This window comes from Lissotriton helveticus, chromosome 5_1 (assembly GCF_964261635.1).
Source record: "Lissotriton helveticus chromosome 5_1, aLisHel1.1, whole genome shotgun sequence".
Taxonomy (NCBI): domain Eukaryota; kingdom Metazoa; phylum Chordata; class Amphibia; order Caudata; family Salamandridae; genus Lissotriton; species Lissotriton helveticus.
In genome coordinates this window covers 230,192,063-230,211,014 of record NC_136065.1, presented here as the reverse complement: position 1 = coordinate 230,211,014, position 18,952 = coordinate 230,192,063, and the positions used below count along the sequence as shown (strand labels likewise).

The 18,952-nt window shown below is 46.2% G+C and overlaps 1 protein-coding gene across 4 annotated transcripts in view; it reads right to left on the bottom strand.

Annotated features, from left to right (window-relative positions):
• Window positions 1-18,952, bottom strand: part of TRAF2 (TNF receptor associated factor 2) — a 500,036-nt gene that overhangs the window by 409,589 nt on the left and 71,495 nt on the right. Inside the window, exon 1 of one of the 4 annotated variants that reach the window (XM_078642078.1) lies at window positions 3,566-3,629. The exons of the other annotated variants lie outside the window; for them this stretch is intronic. The gene's annotated coding sequence lies outside the window, so the exon portion shown is untranslated. Of the gene's footprint in view, window positions 1-3,565; window positions 3,630-18,952 lie in introns of those variants that run through there. 4 annotated transcript variants of the gene reach the window in all.

The following is an 18,952-nucleotide window of genomic DNA, read 5'->3' as shown; positions in this document are numbered from 1 at the left end:
TAATATGAATTTCTTTGAGGATCAACTATGAAATGCTCAGTATATACGAAATGGTATAAATATGAGGACCTTAGCACGGTTGCACTTTAAATTTGACTTCTTGCACTGTGGTATCTGCCATTGGATGGGACCATAAGTATTTTACAGGGATATCCCAACCAAGGCGGATAAAGCTAATATGAATATAGCAGTATTTTTTACTGATGGTTAAGATAATTTGCTTGTATGCTGGAACCAGATATTTTTTTATTTAGTTTTTACACAAAATTTCTAGGTTGGGTATGCACTTTTTTAGCTTCACAATTTGGATATGGAAATAATTTTAGGATAATTTTCAGGCATTTGAAGCCGGTATTAATAAAATGAATATAATTATTAAGGAAGTTATCCTAATATGATAGGTGACGACCACTTTACAACATTTATCTATATACTAGGTGGTCAAGTCCCTTCGTAAAAAATAAATGTCTTTTATGTCCATTGTGATGTCATTAGCACTTGCACATTAAAAAGCAGAGTAAAATGTCTAGATGTCATGTGATCAAGGTCGGATCGCCCGAAACGAGTCATGGCAGACTGGCAATAAACTAAATAGTATTGCACGACATATGGGTCCACGCTCGTTTTTTTCCTGCAAATGAAATTGGAGTTGTGAGCGAGTTGTTCGCCAATGTTGCCACTCAAAAGTTAGACGGGTGGTGCTACCCCGCGGACGTGGCGGCTATTCCACGTGTATATCCAAAACAAGTCTTTGCAAAGCATAAAATTTAGCACACTCAGGAGTCCACAAAATATGTTTTTATTCCATAGCTAACAAAAGTGTTTTGGCGTGGACGGCTTTTGTCAATGTCGTTGACAAAGGACAAGAAGTCTGAAACGTGTCAGGCAAGGCATGCTATTATTTCCACTTGACATTTACAGAAGATGTTCTATTTCCAATATTAAAATGAACTTGTTGTGAGTGCACTCCGTCTCAAGACAGCTTTTGTGTAAAAATTAATACGGCCAGCCTGGTCATGGAGGAGTATCATTGCAGAGATAACAGCAAATCCGTGGCACACAGATAAAAGGCAGCCACACAAGGAGCAATACGTCTGGCTTTATTTTTGGAATAATTTCTGGTTATTTAACACTGGAGAGAAGAAAGTATGTAAATTAAAAAACTGAGCATGTTCATTATTTTTCGACCCACAAGAGTGAAACTTGGGAGTCCAATTCCTGTAATGCAAGTCACAGAGGCCAACATGGGCATTATGTATTCAATTGGGGAATCATTCAGAAATAATATTGCTGTTATGCATGCTGCCTTTAAAAAAGGACGAGAAGTCTGAAATGTGTCAGTCAAGTAACCCTGGGCGTAGTTCGCGGAGCCGCACTCCGCGGAGCTACGCGAAGACGCACTTGCACTCCGCGACCTACGCGTAGCTCAGCGGACATGCGTAGTTGCTTGCTAGACCCGTTCGCGCGCCGTTTTTCGTCTTCGGGAGCGCGGTGCGCGTGTTCGGGGCGCTGCCTGCATGCTCGAGATAGCTAGCGCTCTAAGTTACCCAAGAGGTTTGTCCCGCCCGCTTGCGTTCCCTTATTTCCTGTTCCGGGTCACAAGTAACGTGTTCGCGTTGTGTAAGACATGTTTGGGAACTCATCTTCTCGTTCGCACTACAAAAGTGCGTGATCGCGTCAAATATCGCGCGAACCTACCCAGGCGGTCGCGACGGGCCAAGGTAAGCCATTGCCGCGCACGCGATAATGTTATTCAGCGCGCGAGAACTACGCTACGCACCGGATCACGGAGTAATCGACAGCTTCGCGTTCTCCGTAGAACGAGGAGTTGCCGAAACTCCGCAAGCTCCGCGAACGGAGCGTAGTTCTTCGCCCAGGGTTACAGTCAAGGCAGGCTATTATTTCCACTTGTCATTTACTGAAGTTGTTCTTTTTACAATATTAAAATAAACTTGTTGCAAGTCCTTTAGTGTAAGAATGTTATATATAGATATATATATATATATATATATATATTTACTGAAAAAAACATAGGTTTCAGGCCTGAAATAGTTAGGAATTAATATTTAAAAAACCTTTGAAATTCACGGAAAAAAACAAAGGTTTTAGGGGTGTTCTAGTTAGCTGGACATTTCACTCGTGGTACAAAAGGGGGTGGTGATAGACGGAGCACCTGAACCAATCAAATACTCACACCCAGTCAACAGATCTGGGTTTAATCCATCACCGTTCTTTAGCCCACTCCGCCACCCCAGTTCAGACATGGCCATATGCAAATCAGTCTGACCCTGTGCCTCATGGGAACAGTCCAGCCGACAAAGTGATGTGAGGGACAAACACAAGACTGACAAGCTGGGGACACGCATAAGAAGCAGATAAATGAGAGCTAAGGAAAGCCACCCAAAGGTAAACAATGGGTGGGCTCGAAGCCCTATGTTCGTGGCAAGCCACAATAAGCCTACAACAGACAGCCCCTGCACTGCCTAAAAAGGTGAAAGTGTAATCAAGAGGAAGCACACAAATGAGACTGTAATTTGGATCAGCCCAGAAAGAGGTATGAGAGCGCAGAAATAAAAAAGCCTACGAATGATGTGGAGGCAAGAAGGCAACAAAAAGGAAGGTGGGTCACGGTTCCTCAAAAGCAGCCTCAGCAACAAGAACCTAGTAATGTTATCAGCCCACAACACAAGGCACCAGAGAATCACAAAACATTAACAAATGAGCTAAAAAGGAGAGACCATGAAGAGCTAAAAATGAGAGACAATGAATAGAGAACCTAAAAACAAGTGTTAAGGATAGGGAAGAGGGGACAATGCCATTGAGGGGCAAGTGAAGCCAGTGAGCAAAATAGTGCAAGTGACAGGAGCGAGCCAAAAAAAAAGGGCAAAACATAGCACCAAGGTGTGGCAATGGTAGAATAATAACCAGGTTTAGCAAAGTCAATAGGTCTGGATTTTTATTAGATAAAGTATTTGGCAATGGTTGGGAGACTTGGTTGCCTTTTGCGGTTTTAGAAATAAAATCTCATAATCAAGCAGCATATTGGATTGCAACAACATGGAAGTTGAGCACAGAATCCCTTTGCTGAAAAGACAGCATTAGCAGAGTTCAGTTACAAATTAAAGAAATGCGCTATTGAAAAAATCAGGTTATGGGTGGAAACCGTACTCAAGCAGCAACCACAATCCTTGTCAGGTTGAAACAGATGTGAGTAAAATAAATCTGCAGTTAACACTCTGGTAGCGTCGCACAAAAGCAGTCTGGCTTAACTTAGAGGCACTGTGTTAAGTATTTTTGCAGCACACAAACTGTAATAAAGTGAAAACTCCCACATCAATTTAGAAAAATAGGACAAAATGTAATAAATAAAATGACACCAAAATCATTTTGATCCAATCAGTAGAACCAGAGTTTTGAATTTTTTTAAGTTTTAATTGATAAATAGCACCTAAAAGATCAAAGCGCCAACTGCAGGTATCTGTTCGCACAAGACCGGGACAAAGTTAAAAGTTAAGGCTGACGGTAATGGAGCTCTAGTCAGATAGACAAAGTGGTCTTGGCTTACCTTCGGACTTAGAAGAAGAATTTTTGAAGAAGATAAAGTTCAGCAGGGCAAAGCAGTCGGTGGTGTCCGAGGAGGAGGTGTAACGCTGAAGATTTCCACCGTCAGACTTTCCCAAGTTGAAAAAATCCAGCGGGGCAAAGCTGCAGGATGCAGCCAAAGAGGGTACCACATGGCAGGAAACCTTTGATGAGAGTTCTGCTGAACAGGATTTGCTGCTTCTGAATAGAGCGTAGCGGGAGATACTGAGGAGTGAAGCCGAACAGCAACGCATCTCAGGCGGATTGGCTGGCAGGTAGGTACTGGTCTTTTGTCGGCTCTCAAGCAACCTTTTTAGTGGACACATTTCTACATTCAAATGTTTAGGGTTAGTCAGAGGCTGCACCTTCCACACCTCTCCTCTTCCAAGGGTCTAAGACTGTAGGGGCACGACTAGTGGGCTTTAGGGCTCACCCCAGCAGAGGCCTGGTGCCGAGGACAAGGTCTGTGCAGCTTGTTATGTCCCTGTAGCTTACACAGGAATCCAACCAACTAGCCTTTGGAGTCACTCTGGTAGACCTGGGTTCAAACAGCAAAGCCCGCCTCAAGTAGCAGGGAAGTAATCTGGGGTGCAAGGCAAGCCTTAAGCAGTAGGCAGGTCTCTCCTCTGGTAGCAGCAGGGCAGTCCCTGGGGATCGAAGGCAGTACTTCGGAAGTCTTTCCCAAGTCCAGGAGTGTAATGAAGAATTGCGCTGAGGGTCTAATATGTATACCTGGTGCCAGTCTTTGAAGTGAGGGATACATCTAGGCTACCTCTATCTGGTTCTGGAAAGTTCCCTCCTTCCCCTGCCAAGGCTCCAAGAAGTCTAGGGTGACAAAAGATTAGTGTTAGGTTGTTCGTGTGTGCTGGAGGAAGCCCCTATTGAAGTGCAAGTGAGGCAAAGGAACAGCTCCGCCCCCGCCTAGCGAGTCAAGACGGCCTATCTTGTCCATACCTAAGCCCTTTTGTTTCACTGTCTAGGAGAAATACACAAAGCCTAACAGCAGGTTCATGTGACCCAGGAAATTGGCATCAACCACCAAATGGATAGTACAAGAAAATGGCAACTTTCTAGAAGTGTCATTTTCAGAATTGTGACTTAAAATCCAACTTTACCAATAAAGAGGATTTTAAATTACCATTCTTTTGAGTCTAAACATTACATTCAAACCTGTTCTCAATGTTATTAAATGTAATAAGGTAACCCAACACTATCCTAAGTAGGAAGCAGAAGTAGGTCTTACAGTAGTGAAAAACGATTTAAAGAGCTTTCCTTACCAGGACATGTAATATTTAAAAACACAGGTCCTACTTTTGAAAAACAATGTTCCTGCCATATGGGTTACTCAGGGGCTGCCATAGGATTGACATATGTTTTAAAAAACAGAAGGTTTCGGTCTGGCAAAAGGTTTATTTTGCCAGGTCAAATTAGAAGTTTAAAACTGCACTACAGGCTGCAAGGGCAGACCTAAGACATGTTTTAAAGGGAAGGGCTACTTTAGTGTGTGGCCCAGTGAGAGCTACAAGCCCATTAGTAGCATTTAATTTAAAGGCTCTGGGTACGCGGGGTACCATATACTAGGGATTCGCAAATAAATTAAAGGCGCAAATTGGGTGTAAGAATTTTACCATGTTTAAAGGAGACAGCAACAGCATTTCAGCACTGGTTAGCAGTGGTAAAGTACACACAGTCCTAATGCTCAGAAAACAGGAAGGATAAAGGGAAAATGTTTAGGGAAAGACCACCCCAAGGCTGTCAGGTCTAACATGTGCCCTTCCCCTTCCCCCAGCTGAAAGTAGTGGAACAATCCACCCTCGTGGGGGTTCTCATCACTATGGTGCAAGAACCTGTAAAGACCATCATCACTGGAATGGTCAGACCCAGGGCAGTGTTCCACCGTAAAGTTCATTCCCTGTAGGAATATGGACTACCTCAACAGTTTGGAATTCTCACCCCTCATCTGCATGTGCCATCTGAGGGGCCTGTGGTCGTCTGAACCCAGAAGTCAGTCCCAAACAGTTATGGTCTCAGCATATTTAGTCCCAGACAACAGCAAAAGCTTCTCTCTCAATAGCACTCCACCTCTGTTACCCTCTGTTACCTGGTGAGTAACTTCCTACTGATGAAAGCTACAGGTGGTTCTAGGTCCTTTTCATCCACTGTGCGAGCACAGTCCTTATGCCATGTTCTGAAGTGTCCATCTGCACTATAAACTACTTTACAAAGTCAGGGGCCTTGAGTACTTGGTGCTATACACATGGCTACCTTGAGGGTGTCAAAGGCGATCTGGCAGACCTCTCTCCAGATCAACTTTTTGCGCTGCTTCACAGAAGTCAGCTCAGTCAAGGAAACAACAATGGTGCCATATCCAGTGACACACCTTATCCTGTGAGGCTCAGGAAGGCCCTCACCTCAGTCTGAGTCTTGGAGGGCAGTTTCCGGGTCAAGATAGTCTGAATCGAGCCCTACAGGAGCTGCACCTTGCCCTTACCTACTTGATGATCTAGATAAACCACTGATCTCTGCCCTATATGACACTTGCTGACCTCAATAGTCATATCTGCCGGGTGCAGGGCCGGAAGCACCTCCTGGTGGTGGAACAGGTTGTCCTCCCAGCTGGAACTGAAAACTACAATGTCCCCCAGGTAGGCAGCACTGAACGCCCACATCCAGCCAGGATCCTGTTAATTGATCTCTAAAAAGTGGCTTTCTTTACCCCAGAGGTCATCTCCCTGAATCGGAAAGGGCATTTTGTGGTGGAGAATGCAGACCTCTCCTTAGCTCCTTGGGTTAAGGCAATCTGTCAGTAACCAGAAATCAAGTCAAACTTACTTAGGAGTGTGGCAGCTCCCAAACAATCTATGAGCTCTTTGAGACTGATATGAGTCCCCTGTAGTCCACACAGAACCCGAGTTCTGGGGCGGCTTTGAGTACCAGCACTACTGGGTTGGATCATAGGTTACTGGGGTGTCCAATAACCCCTAGTTCATCATGGGAACTTCTTTCTTGATGCTAGCTCTCACCTTATCAGACAGCCTGTAAATGTTGTTCTTCACAGGCATGCTGTCCCCAGCATGAATATCATGGGTACACAAATGAGCAAGCCCAGGGTTCAGTGAGAACTGGGAGACAAACTGCCCTAGCAATTGGCAACAGTCCCTCTGCTGTCCTGGGGTCACGGTATTTGAGAGGTTTACACCTTCCAAAGAGCCCTCCTGTTTCTTAGACGATAGGCGAGCAACGAGAGGTTCACTCTCCTCTTTCACCCCATCAAGGACACCAGGAGCAAGGTGACAACGGACCTCTCATAGGAAGGCTTGAGGCTGTTAACATGGAGGACCCATAATAGGTTCCTCTTGGGGTAAGTGAACTTTCCCCTTCTTTCCTTCACCTTATAATTCCCAAAACAGCGGTCTTGGCTCAACTGGCTCCATCACCCATATTTTTTGGCCAGGCTAAAACACGACAAGAGCGGGCTTCTGATTATGTCAGAACTTCCGCACCTCATGGCTGGCTTCCAGCTTTTTAGCAGCCTTCTTCCGGATGCGCTGCATCTGAGTACTGAGAGCTAACACATAGGTAAATACATATTGATAAGGAGGGGCTTTTTAGGGGTTTGCTCCCACCCCTACTTGACAAGACTGAGAGGTTCCCAAAATGGGTGGCCATACAGGACCTCAAAGGGACCATCCCCTACTTCTTTCTGTGGCACTTCGCAGTAGGCAAAAAGAAGGCATGGTAAGAGGACCTGAGAGTTCCGCCTCAAGGGCTAGGACAGGCCAATAATCATTCCCTTGTGGGTCTTATTGTACCTCTCAACAAGCCCATTGGTCAGAAGGCGATAGGTTGTTCAGAACTTATAAGTTACTCTAAATTCATCACAAATCTACTTCATGTATTCTGAAACAAAATGTGTGCCCCTGTCAGACACTTACTTCTTTGGGAAAATCAATCAATCAATCAATCAATCATTTGCGCACTACATACTCGCTAGGATTTCAAGGCGCTGGGGGGGGGGGCAACCGATCGAACAGCCAGGTCTTGAGTATCCTCCTGAAGGTCAGCAGGTCTTTGGTCTGTCGTAGGCTCAGTGGGAGGGTGTTCCATGTCTTGGCGGCGAGTTGGGAGAAGGATCTCCCACTGGTGGTTGTCCTTCGGATGCCCGGGACGGTGGTGAGTGAGAGGTCGGCAGAGTGTAGCTGGCGGTTGGGGATGTAGAAGGAGAGCCGTCTGTTGAGGTAGGCTGGGCCGTTCTTGTGGAGTGCCTTGAGTGCGTGGGTGAGGAGCTTTAAGGATATACTCTTGTTGACGGGGAGCCAGTGCAGATTTCTCAGGTGGGGGGTGATGTGGCCGTGGCGTGGTACGTCGAGGATCAGTCGTGCAGAGGCGTTTTGGAAGCGTTGTACTCGTTTGATGAGCTTGGTCGGGGCTCCCGCGGACGTTTCCGTAGTAAAGTCTGCTGCTGACGAGGGCCTGGGTGACTGTCTTTCTTGTATCTGTCGGGATCCATCTGTAGATTTTGCGGAGCATGCCGAAGGTGTTGAAGCAGGAGGGGGAGACGGCGTTGACTTGCTTGGTCATTAAGAGCGTTGAGTCGAGGATGATTCCCAGGTTGCGTGCGTGGTCGGTGGGTGTCGGTGCTGCCCCCAGTGCCGTCGGCCAGCAGGAGTCGTACCAGGCTGAAGGGTTGGAACCGAGGATGAGGACCTCCGTATTGTCTGAGTTCAGCTTCACCTGGGTAAAAATCCCCATCAAGGCCCTAGCCACTGCCGGTGCAGTTATGGTCCTCAGAGGTAGTAAGGCCTCTAGGTACCTAGTGGCATTGTCCATCAAGACCAGGATGAGCAGCCTGCTGCCTAAGGCAGTCTAAGGGTCCATGGACTTAATGAGGTCAATGGCCACTATTCAAAGGAGGTTCCAATGACAGGTAAGAGAACCAGGGAAGCCTTTAATATTTTCCCTGACTTCCCATTGGCCTGGCAGGTAAGACATGTTCTGCAGAATTCATTTGTGGTCATCCTTATCCAGGCCATTAAAGGCGGGTGATGTGCCTGGAAAAGGTCTTGTCCTGCTATGGGAAAAGCATGAGCCCACCAGGTAGGAAGACCCTTTAGCACTGGGGGACCACCAACACACAGGTTGCCCCAGGCTCAAGGACCTTAAACTCACTATATATGAAGCAATTTTGCCAATATATCCGGTGATCTCCAGAGGTGTCACCAGCTGCCTGGGCTTCAGCTTGCTGCCTCAGGCTCTCAAGAGTAGGGCATTCCTTATGAGATCTGTAGAACTCCTTCCTGGTTGGCCCATCCTCAGTTTGCGAACCAGCCAGCTCAGGCAGATCTCCCAGGGCAGCAATGTCCTCCCCTGCAGGTTCCGGAGCGTTGCCTTCAGGCTCGGTGTCCTCCCAGACTGTCGGAATTACAGGGGATGGTTTCCCACCTCACTGCCCTTCCTCTCGTTGACAGCTACCTGGACCATTTTTCCATGCTCCAGGCCTCCTGGACTACCCACTTTGGCTGCCATGGACCGTGTGGTAATGCACACCCACTCAGGCAACTTTAACATCTACAGTTGAGACTGGAGCTCCACCTCCTTCCAGATGGTGTGCTCCAAGTCATTTCTGAGCAGACAATCTACAGTCATGGCAGGACTCACAGCTACTTCAAGGAACCGGAGACCTTCCCCTGAGAACTATTTTGGAGTTCTTTAGAGAACTTCTTATTTAAAATGTTGTCTACCCCCGATTTGTTCTGTTGGGGACCCTCTCTGCCCTCTTGGAGACCAGGGTCCACAGTTGCCTTCTTGTGGACCTTGGTGCAAATCCCACATGTTCCCTCTGACACTCAAATCGTACATCCCGTTGTAATCAGTCACATCACTGCCCTTCAGTCAACCAATCAGTGCCTTGCAACGGTGATCCACAAAATCCACCCTGGACGGTCGGGGCAGCTTCTGAATGTCCCTAACTTCTGCCTATATCTTTCAGGGATGAGACCATAATTCATGACAAGGGTGCCCTTCATTAGACAGTACCTCATCCTGTCCCCCTGCGCTAAGTCCAGTAATGCATCCCTCCCTTCATTGGGAATGTACCTCCAGAGACTGGCTCCCCAACCTTCCTCAGGGACCCTGTGCATCTACATAACAACCTAAGCCTCAGACCACCAGTCAATATCATCCCACACAAGAAACGGAAGCATCAGGTTTTTGGGCGATGTGGACTATCCGGTCTCCACTGGGCATTGAGGTATCACTACCACCATTGCTGCTGGACTCTGAGGCTTGTTTAGCTTTCAGGTGGTGTTCTTTGAGACCCACTTCAGGAGCCAGTAAAAATGTTGTTCCAGCCATGGCTCTGTTAACTTCAGCTTTTGCCCTGGCTAGGGCAGTGTCTGCTTTCACCCTCTTCTCCTCCAAACCCCTTTGCGCATCAGTGTCCAGCATTAGCTGTCTCTTTTTGCAGCTGCCTCCTCCCTGGCAGCCTCTAGTTTCAATCTGGCCAGCTGCAGCTTGAGCTCCCTCTGAGCCTTCCGGTCCACCGGTTCCTCAGGGGATAGGTTAAAGGAAGACACAGTGCTCCACGCCCTAACATGGGGTGCCACTCATGTGAGCAAGTTGTCCTTCTCCTCTGGGTGCTGCAGCTTATTGCCTGTAGCCAGGACACCTTCCCTCTCCTCCAAGGCAACTTCCTCCTCAAGGCCATACTCGTCCTGCTCCTCTAGGGTGGATTGCATCCTCCTGACTACTTCAAAGGATCTGAGGGGCATCTGGAGGTCCATCTTGCTTGATTTCCTTCCCACATTTGGCCCAATCAACTTGTAAAGCATCTGTAGCTCTGCCTTACTGAGATTGTAACCACTGATCAGCTCAATTTCCATTGTAGCAAAAAGGTTGTGGGACAAGACAAATTTGGAGAAAGGGAATAAAATAGTCAAATAAAAACCACGGAGAATTTAGAAAAAAAACGAATTTGATGTCGGATAATTTTTGGGATTTTAGTGTTACACAAATCACTGCCTTGAACTGCACAAACACAAGTACTGGGGCCCACCCGTGAACTTAAATGTAAGGAATTGGATTACTTATTGAGGGAGTGGAAACCCTTTTGAGCAACAACTACAATCTTTGTTAGGGGAACCACAAAAGTAATTAAATTAACCTGGGCTGGTAACATAGCACTAAAGCAGCAAGGCTTAACTTGGAGGCCCTGTGTTAAGTATTTATGCAGCACACAACCCATAATAAAGTGAAAACACAACACCAATTTAGAAAAATAGGATGCATTTTAATACATACAACGGCACAACAATAAATTAATTCCATTCAGTAGAAACAGAGTTATGATTTGTTTTTAAGTTTTCAGTAAAAAAATAGCATCTAAATGATCAGAGTGCCAAAACTCAAAAGTTAAGGCTCACAGCAACGGAGCATGGGTCGGATACACAAGGTGGATTGGGCCTGATTTCTGCTTACTGTCGGACCTAGAAGAATCTTTGAAGCAAATTTCCAGGGAAGGTAAAAGTTCAGCTAGGCAAGGCAGATGGTGGTGCCCCAGGATGAGGAATTGCGGTGAAGATTTCTACCTTCAGACTTTGATACTTTTTGGAAGTCGAAAATCTCCAGTGGTAGTAAGCTGCTGGCTGTAGCTGACAAGAGGTCCACAAGGCCGGATATCTCTGCTGACAGGTCCTGCTGAATAGGATTTGCTGCTGCACAGAAGAGCATAACAGAAGCTACCGCAGAGTCAGGCCGACAGGAGATGCACCTGAGGCGGATTGGCTCGCATGAAGGTCCCAGTCCTCTGTGGGTTCTCAAGTAACTTTTTGGTGAACATTTTTTGAAGTCTCAACTTTTAGGTTTAGTTAGGAGCAGCACCTTTTCACACGAACTCCAAGAGTCTAAGAATGTAGAGGCACTACTTGGGGGTCCGGACTCACTCCTGCAAACGCTAGATGCAGGGTGCAAGATCTTTGGAGCTTGTTGTGCCCCAGTAGGTCACACAGGAAGCCACCCAACTTCCCTTGGAGTCAGTCTGGTAGTCCTGGGTTAAAGGAGCAAAACAGGCCTCAAGCAGCAGTAACCCAATGTAATCCTATTGGAGAGAGAGGCTTTACAGTAGTGAAAAACAAATGTTGGAATTCTTATTTTTTAAATACAATGCACCTTGCTCTTTGGGCAATTTAGGGCCTAGTCTAGGGGTAAAATATGTATTAAAAAGGTAATCTTAGGTCTGGTAAAAGGTTTATTTTAGGAGAAAATATCAAAGTGAATTATTTTAGGAGAAAATATCAAAGTGAGTGCTCCCACACCATTGTCAAAGACTTAGAGTCTCTTCCCAAAATAGGAGACACCCTCAATGACTACTTTCCTTTAGTGGTATTGGTTCTCCACCAAAATACTTGTAGTCAGTAGCATCATCATATGGGCTCGCCTCCACCAGGAGGTAGCGCTTCTATCATAAAAGTCATGGTGGGATCTGTACATAGAGTGTTTTAAAACAGTCTCCGACCCCTGGAGGTGCTGTATTTAATATAAACAGGGATCGGGGTAAGGTAAAAAGTTTGAGATGTGCTGGGGATGTTAAATTGATCCTTCATTTCCAAGGAGTGTGCGTAAAAAGGGCGACATGTTTTAGCCTACTTGCGCCCAAAAGTCGCTGGATTTCTTCACGTATGGTTAAGTTACAAGATCCCTATAATACTTAGTAGGATATTATCCCCCTGGAACATTGATGGGTATATTCACTCCATCCTATTGGGACATCTACTGCTATCCCCTTTTGAAGGGAAAGCTGGTGCCCCATGAGACGGGGGAGTCCCCATTAGCGCTAAGAGGTGGGAGAAAGGATTTCTTTGCTTTGAAGCACCATAAATTATGTGCAGACGGGTGAGTCAGAAAGATTTCCTCGCTATCTAAAGTATGTATCGTGTAACGCGTCCTTCAGGGCCCGGATCTGAAAACAAAGGTTTCTTTTACCAGGCCGAATTCGCAGTTTAAAGCTGCACTACAGGCTGTAATCACAGACCTGGGACATGTTTTAAAGGACTACTTTAATGGGTGGCACAATGAGTGCAGCAAGCCCACAAGTAGTATTTAATTTACAAGTCTCAAGTATCTGGAGTACCATATACTAGGGACTCTCAAGTAAACTAAAGGTGCCACCTGGCTGTAAGTCAATTTTACCACGAGAGAGAGCACAAACACTTTAGCACTGGTTAGCAGTTCGAATGCCAACAAAAATGAAATTCAGAAAAAAGGAGGTGTGAAGGCAAAAAGATTTGGTAGAAGACCACACCAAGGGTGTCAGGACTAAACAGTTATCAAATGGAGTCAAAAAATTAAGTCTGCTTTGTAAGTGGCAAACTTAAAAGGCATAAAAAGCTAAATTTTGCGTAGAAGATGGTTTTGACAAAAGGCCAGCATTTTCTTTGTATCATTTAAAATGGTTCGGCATGCACATCTTTACTTAGTGAACAAAAAACATTACATTTAATGTTATCATGACAGCCAAGTAAAAGTAATATACGCACAAAATATATTATTTAATAGAACGTGTTTTTATGGTACGCTCTAACATTTCTGAAATTAAAAAATCATTAATCAGCCAAGAACATTTCATGACCGCACACAGTTTGTCTCTCAATTATTAGGTACAGTTCACATTTCATCTAAAGTCAAATAAAATGAAAAATGACCACCCGATTCTCCTTCACCAAAACCTAATGCTAACACAAACGGGTCTGGATGTGACTTCACTTTTGTTTCTTTGAGATCTTCCTTTGGTTATTTCTTTCCTCCTTTTTAGGTTTCGCCTTGCCGAAAGGCTGCGGAGCAGACTTTCTGCGCAAGGCGAAATCTTTAGTTTTAGAGTAGTGTGTGTAGTACCGCCCCTCTGTTCCATTGGCTAGCTCCATAAATGGAGGCTAGCCATTGGAACAGAGATCTGTCCGTCAATTGCGGAGCAGATTCGGGGGCGTTCCGGCCATTTTTACTCATCCTGCCCCATTTGTCACGTCAGTGGGCGGGGTTTATTTTTTTTGCTCGTCAACGTTTGTTTGGGTCATTTTGCGGCCGACCACCGCCGGAGGAAGTCCAGGTGACTTTCTTGCCGTTGCCGCCCCCCTCCCGCTGTCCGAGCCTTTCCCGCCCCCCCTCCCGCTGTCCGTGTCTTTCCCACTGTCCGAGTCTTTCCCGCCCCCCCTCCCGCTGTCCGAGCCTTTCCCGCCCCCCCCCCCCGCTGTCCGTGCCTTTCCTTGTTTTACTTCCTGTCCCTTTAACCCGGTGATCCCCGGCGCCCTGTCCCTCTGACCAGCTGCCACCCACAGAATCCGTTCACAGGCACACTGTCCCTTTAAAGTGTCCAAACCTACTTTAAACTTGTTAGAGTTGGAATATCTGGCTGCAGCAGTCCGTGGCTGCCCTCCGAGCCCTACAGTTGTGTAATAGTCATGCACGCGGCTGTGACATCAGCCTCTTGTGCCAACCCTCTCTTACATCTTCATCAAAGAAGGCTGATGCAACGACCCGATGTTGCAATGAAGAGGGTGAGTTTGAGGTGTCAGCAGTTGCAGTTATCCCCAGGAGAGTGACGGTGGAATTTAGAGTTGCCCCTGCTGGCTCAGTTCACAGCCGCGTGTCCGTTTTCCACAGGTGCTTTGACAGCGAGCAGTTTGCAGCAATGTTTAGCAGCTTCATTTTTTTGGGATGGTGTGCAGGAGTTTGACGTAGTTCCGTAAACGTTTTTTTTTCTTTATTGTGTACATTGCAGAGCTGCCTTGCTTTCTGGTGCTTGAATGTGGAAATCTATACTCCTGCAAGAGGGGTTACTTGTGAATAGTGCCAGACGGTTGTGCTGTGTGTACAGTACAGCATACATGCGTTTGGGTAGGATTGTGCGTGCGGTGGCCGGGGCCTTGCTGTCTGGGGTCTGGCAGTTGCGTGGCATACTTATTTACATTACCGATTGCCAGTATACATGCCGGATGCTTTAGCGGGGTTAGAGCCGATGTCTGGATTGCTTTGGGTAGGTTGTTTCAGACGTCCAGTGCGCGCCTCTGGTTCTAGTTATCTGTTTTTCGGAGGGGATAAATGCAGCAATGTGTTTTGGCACAGTAGTTTCACATCACAGCAGCATGTGCAGGCTTGATGCCGGCGATGGACAGCTTAGTGGTTTGAAGTCATTTGTTTGGATGCCTTGAGGTTTCAGCAGCATTGCAGCCTGCCAACAACTTTCGCTCTATGACCTAATGGGGTAAGTATTGTAAAGTACTGTGCAGCTGCTTTATAGCACAGATTAAAAGAATGTTGCTCTCCTGCAACATCAAGCAGATGCATCAAACTCCTTCCCAACACTCCTGCTTTAAACTCATCGGATAAAGTTCTCTGCACTTTAAAACCTCAAGCTGAAGCATCAGATTCCCTTGCTCCACTGTAATCGCAACATGATGACACAAATTACTAACCTGCTGTTACAGTGTCATGTGCTTGCGCCAAACTCGTGCACACACTTCAGTGACACGAAACCAGTGCGTCAGATTCATTCTCAAGTTGCAACGCCAAGCTGCACTTTCAATGTAGTTTGTTGCAGGGGCTTCATATCATTGGGATGTAAATTCACCTGACAGTGCAAAGGAGCTTAATGCAGTCACTTGATTTCACAGAGCTGCCACGGAGTTTGATACAGCATTTCAAAGAAAGCAGTCCTAAGGAGTGTGTAGCAGTTTGATGATTTAGTGGTGGAAAGGACTTTGACACTGGTTTCCGTCTCGAGAAATGACGGTTTATCTCCCGATCTCACCCTTGATCGCTCTTCTGTGAGCCAGAGCGACGCGTTCAGGCAGCCATTGCGCTGCCGTCCAAGCCACGCCCCCCTTTGACACTGCTGTGACAAACGTTCTACTAAAGTATCAAACCAACTTGAAGTAGTAGTACAAAGAAGTTTGACACCGTTGCTTGATGCCACAGCAGTAGTAATGCATATAAGCAGTGGTTTGTTCCAGTGCTATATAAGAGTTTGACTCAGCATTTTGATGTTGTAGTAGCACATAGGAGTTTGAAAGGGCAACTTGATGCGCCAGTAGAACACTGGAGTTTGATGCAGCAGATTAATGCTACAGTAGTTACACGGAGTTTGATGCAGTGACTTGAAACACCAGTTGAACAGTGGAGTTTGATGCTTTGACTTGAAGCACCGGTAGAATGGAGTTTGATGCAGAGGTAGAACAGTGGATTTACACATAATATCTTGATGCTGCTGTAGACCAATGGAGTTTGAAATGGTGGTTTAAAGGCTGTAGCATTGGAAAAGGTTTTGATGCAGTGGCTGTGACAGTGCAGCAGTGCACGGAGTTTGGCTCAACAGTTGGATGTCCTAGAGGTAAAAAAGGAGTTTTTCAGCATGAGGAATTAGATGCAGCACGCAGAGCCAGGGACATCTTGAGGATTTTGAGGGCCATATGCCACACATATTTTGCGGCCTTCCTGCTCGGAACAACTCAGAAGTTATTATCCCTTTTAGGCTCCTTCACGCTCTCCGCGACTGTGGCCTGATCATGGAGAGCCCTCTTCTTTGGCCTGCGCAGGTCGTGGCCCAACCTTGGAGCAAACAGCGTTTCTCAGCACCAGAAGCAGGAAGACTAGTGGTGTAAACAAGCCTGCTGCAAGTGGTGCGCTGTGCTGTGGCCGGGTGTTTCACCCTTTTGGACTGTGGATATGGAGGGTGCTGTTTTTGTTAACTGAACTTTAGTCCCTGCTCCGTGAGGAACAGGGACTCTGAGCCAGGTGGCACTAGGCTGTGAGTCCACCAGCATCTTCATGCGGACAGTGCAGTCACGGAGGGAGCAAATGATGCCCCTCTGCACTGCACAACGGCTGATGGTCTGTCCTCCAGTAAAGCAGAAATACTTTTGATCCGGCCAAGCTTTCTACCTTCAATGTGTGTTGTAGTAGGGAGTGCTAGGGAGTGCAGAAGGACTGCTAGGGAGTGCAGAGTGACTGCAGAATGCTAGGGAGTGCAGAGTGACTGCCGAGATTAAGCTAATGGCAATGTAAATGACAATGCCATTTATTTATCTGTTTTCAAAACCAACACAAATACAAATTTTGTCATTTACAATGCCAATAGCTCTAACTTTTCCAAAGGCGAAACCATTGCATTGTAAATGCTTTTTTCTCCTGTTATTACTCATTTGAAACTGTGATGTTTCCTAAATTGCATGGGAACACCACAGAGTGCCGTCTTTGCGGATACCACAACAACATTTTGCTTTATTAGGTCTCGCGACCTATCGATGCGCGCATGCGCATCGAGCGGAGCGAGAATTCAAGTCGGCAAAATCTTCATGAAACCACCAGCTTTTTGCCAGGCGTTTTCATGAAGTTCATGTGAACCACGTGTTCAAACATGAACGCGCATCAGCCTCCCTCCATTTGCCGCACAGCACATCAAAGGGCTTCGCCCAGCGTGCGCTCTGCGGCTTCTCGGCTTCTCCTCCCCTAATTACGCCGCACACAGCCTTCCTTGCATTTCTCCTCCCCCTCCCCAGCCAGCTTCCCCCAGGCCGTGTTTCCTCATCCCTCGCACCCCCTCCTCCTTCAGGCCCCCACCATTTGCACACAGATGTATCTTTCTATCTCTTCTTTCCACTGCTCGTGTCATTTGTTCCCTCTCTCCTTCCGTTCCTCTCCATCACTCTCTCTCTCTCTTGCACTCTCGAGGTTAGCGTTTCACCCCTTCTGTCTCATCTAGATCGCAATCTTTCTCTCACACGCAATCCCCACACACTTGCACTTCTGTTTTCTTTCCCGTCTCTCTCCCCACCCCCTTCCTCGATCTCTCTCCGATCCCATCTCTTCCTCCTACTTCTCCCCCCACTCCTTCTCATCCTCTCTCCTCCTCGTGCTCATCCTCTCTCCTCCCATCTCGGTCCTCTTCCCTTCTTGTCATTACTTTCCTTCCTTTCCGCCTCACACCAGTTCCGTGTCCTCTCTGCGCATCTCTTCTTCCACACCAGCGTCCAGCACAGTAGTTTTTGCTCACACTAACTCGCTATCACACAGTCATCAACACACAACATAGCCTGTTCCTGGTATCTTATCTCCTTTGTTTCGGAACTCATCTGAGATTTTTGTAATTCTGCTTTTTGTTTGCCGCTTTCTTTATCTGTACATCAATGTGGTGCTCTAGTTGAGAATGCCAATTGCTAGGTGCGCTGATGTTCCCCTCACGAGAACGCGATAACACAAAACAAGCCCCAGAGAATTTAAGCTTGACTCGACCATGAAGAGGAGATGAAAAAGAAAACAAGCATTGGCATAGCCACTAGGTCTCGCTTGTGGGACCTTATAAGTATTTTGTTTTGCAGCACAATATCCTTGTTGCATAATCGGATATTGTGCTGCAAAACATAATACTTATAAGGTCCCACAAGCGAGACCTATTGGCTATGCCAATGCTTGTTTGTTGTGCGTTTGTCAGGCTTTGTTAACCCACAGACAAAGATTCTTACGTCCATCTTTAAGAACTTCACAATTCAGAACATGCTGTCCAGCTGTAAATCGTCTCATTGGGAGGGGACTTGGTGCACCTAGCATGCAAGGCCGTACGGTGCATCTAGGATGGAAGGACGTGAGTTTCTAGAACCTTGTTGCCAAAGAACTTGTAAAGTCCAGAACTTGACTTGCCCCCGATTAATGCTGCCAATAGAGACCTTAGAAATAATCAAGCTCACTCTTACTGTTAATTGAGCATGTTGGCGACATCTTAATGATTCAAAAACTCGAACCACCTCATTTTGCCAGATTAATCCATAAATACAAATAGCACTTTATTTAGTATCCCACAATAGCAGCGCAATGGCATCTCATCGCATGAGGATTGCACAGCACGACAAGCACTTTTATTTCACAAACAGTTCGAGTAGCTTAGGAGACAAGGGTATAGGGGATCCCCACTGAAGGTCGGTGGCCGAATTTTAACATCTCGAGTGCAACACTAACATTGCTTTTACCAAGCTAACATCTACTTTGATTTTATGGTTCCGTCCAGCAGATACCGATATTATAGCATCCTCCTTAACAGTCAGGAACAGTTCTTATGTACTGTTTTTTTAATGCATTTCGACATATATATATTATACTGTCATGTGCAGGAACTTAACGTGTTTAATGGACCTGAAAAAACGTTTTTTGTTAACCATCGATCCATGATAAACAGGTTCTTGCACATAGTCTCTTGCACTTTACGCGGGTAACCATATTGAGGTCCTTTTGTTGTCATCCCACATAGACTGGTCAGAGTGATTGATAAATAATGTTGAAGTATTTTAAAATGATGTCTTCAAAAATATGACTAGAGGCAGATTTCATG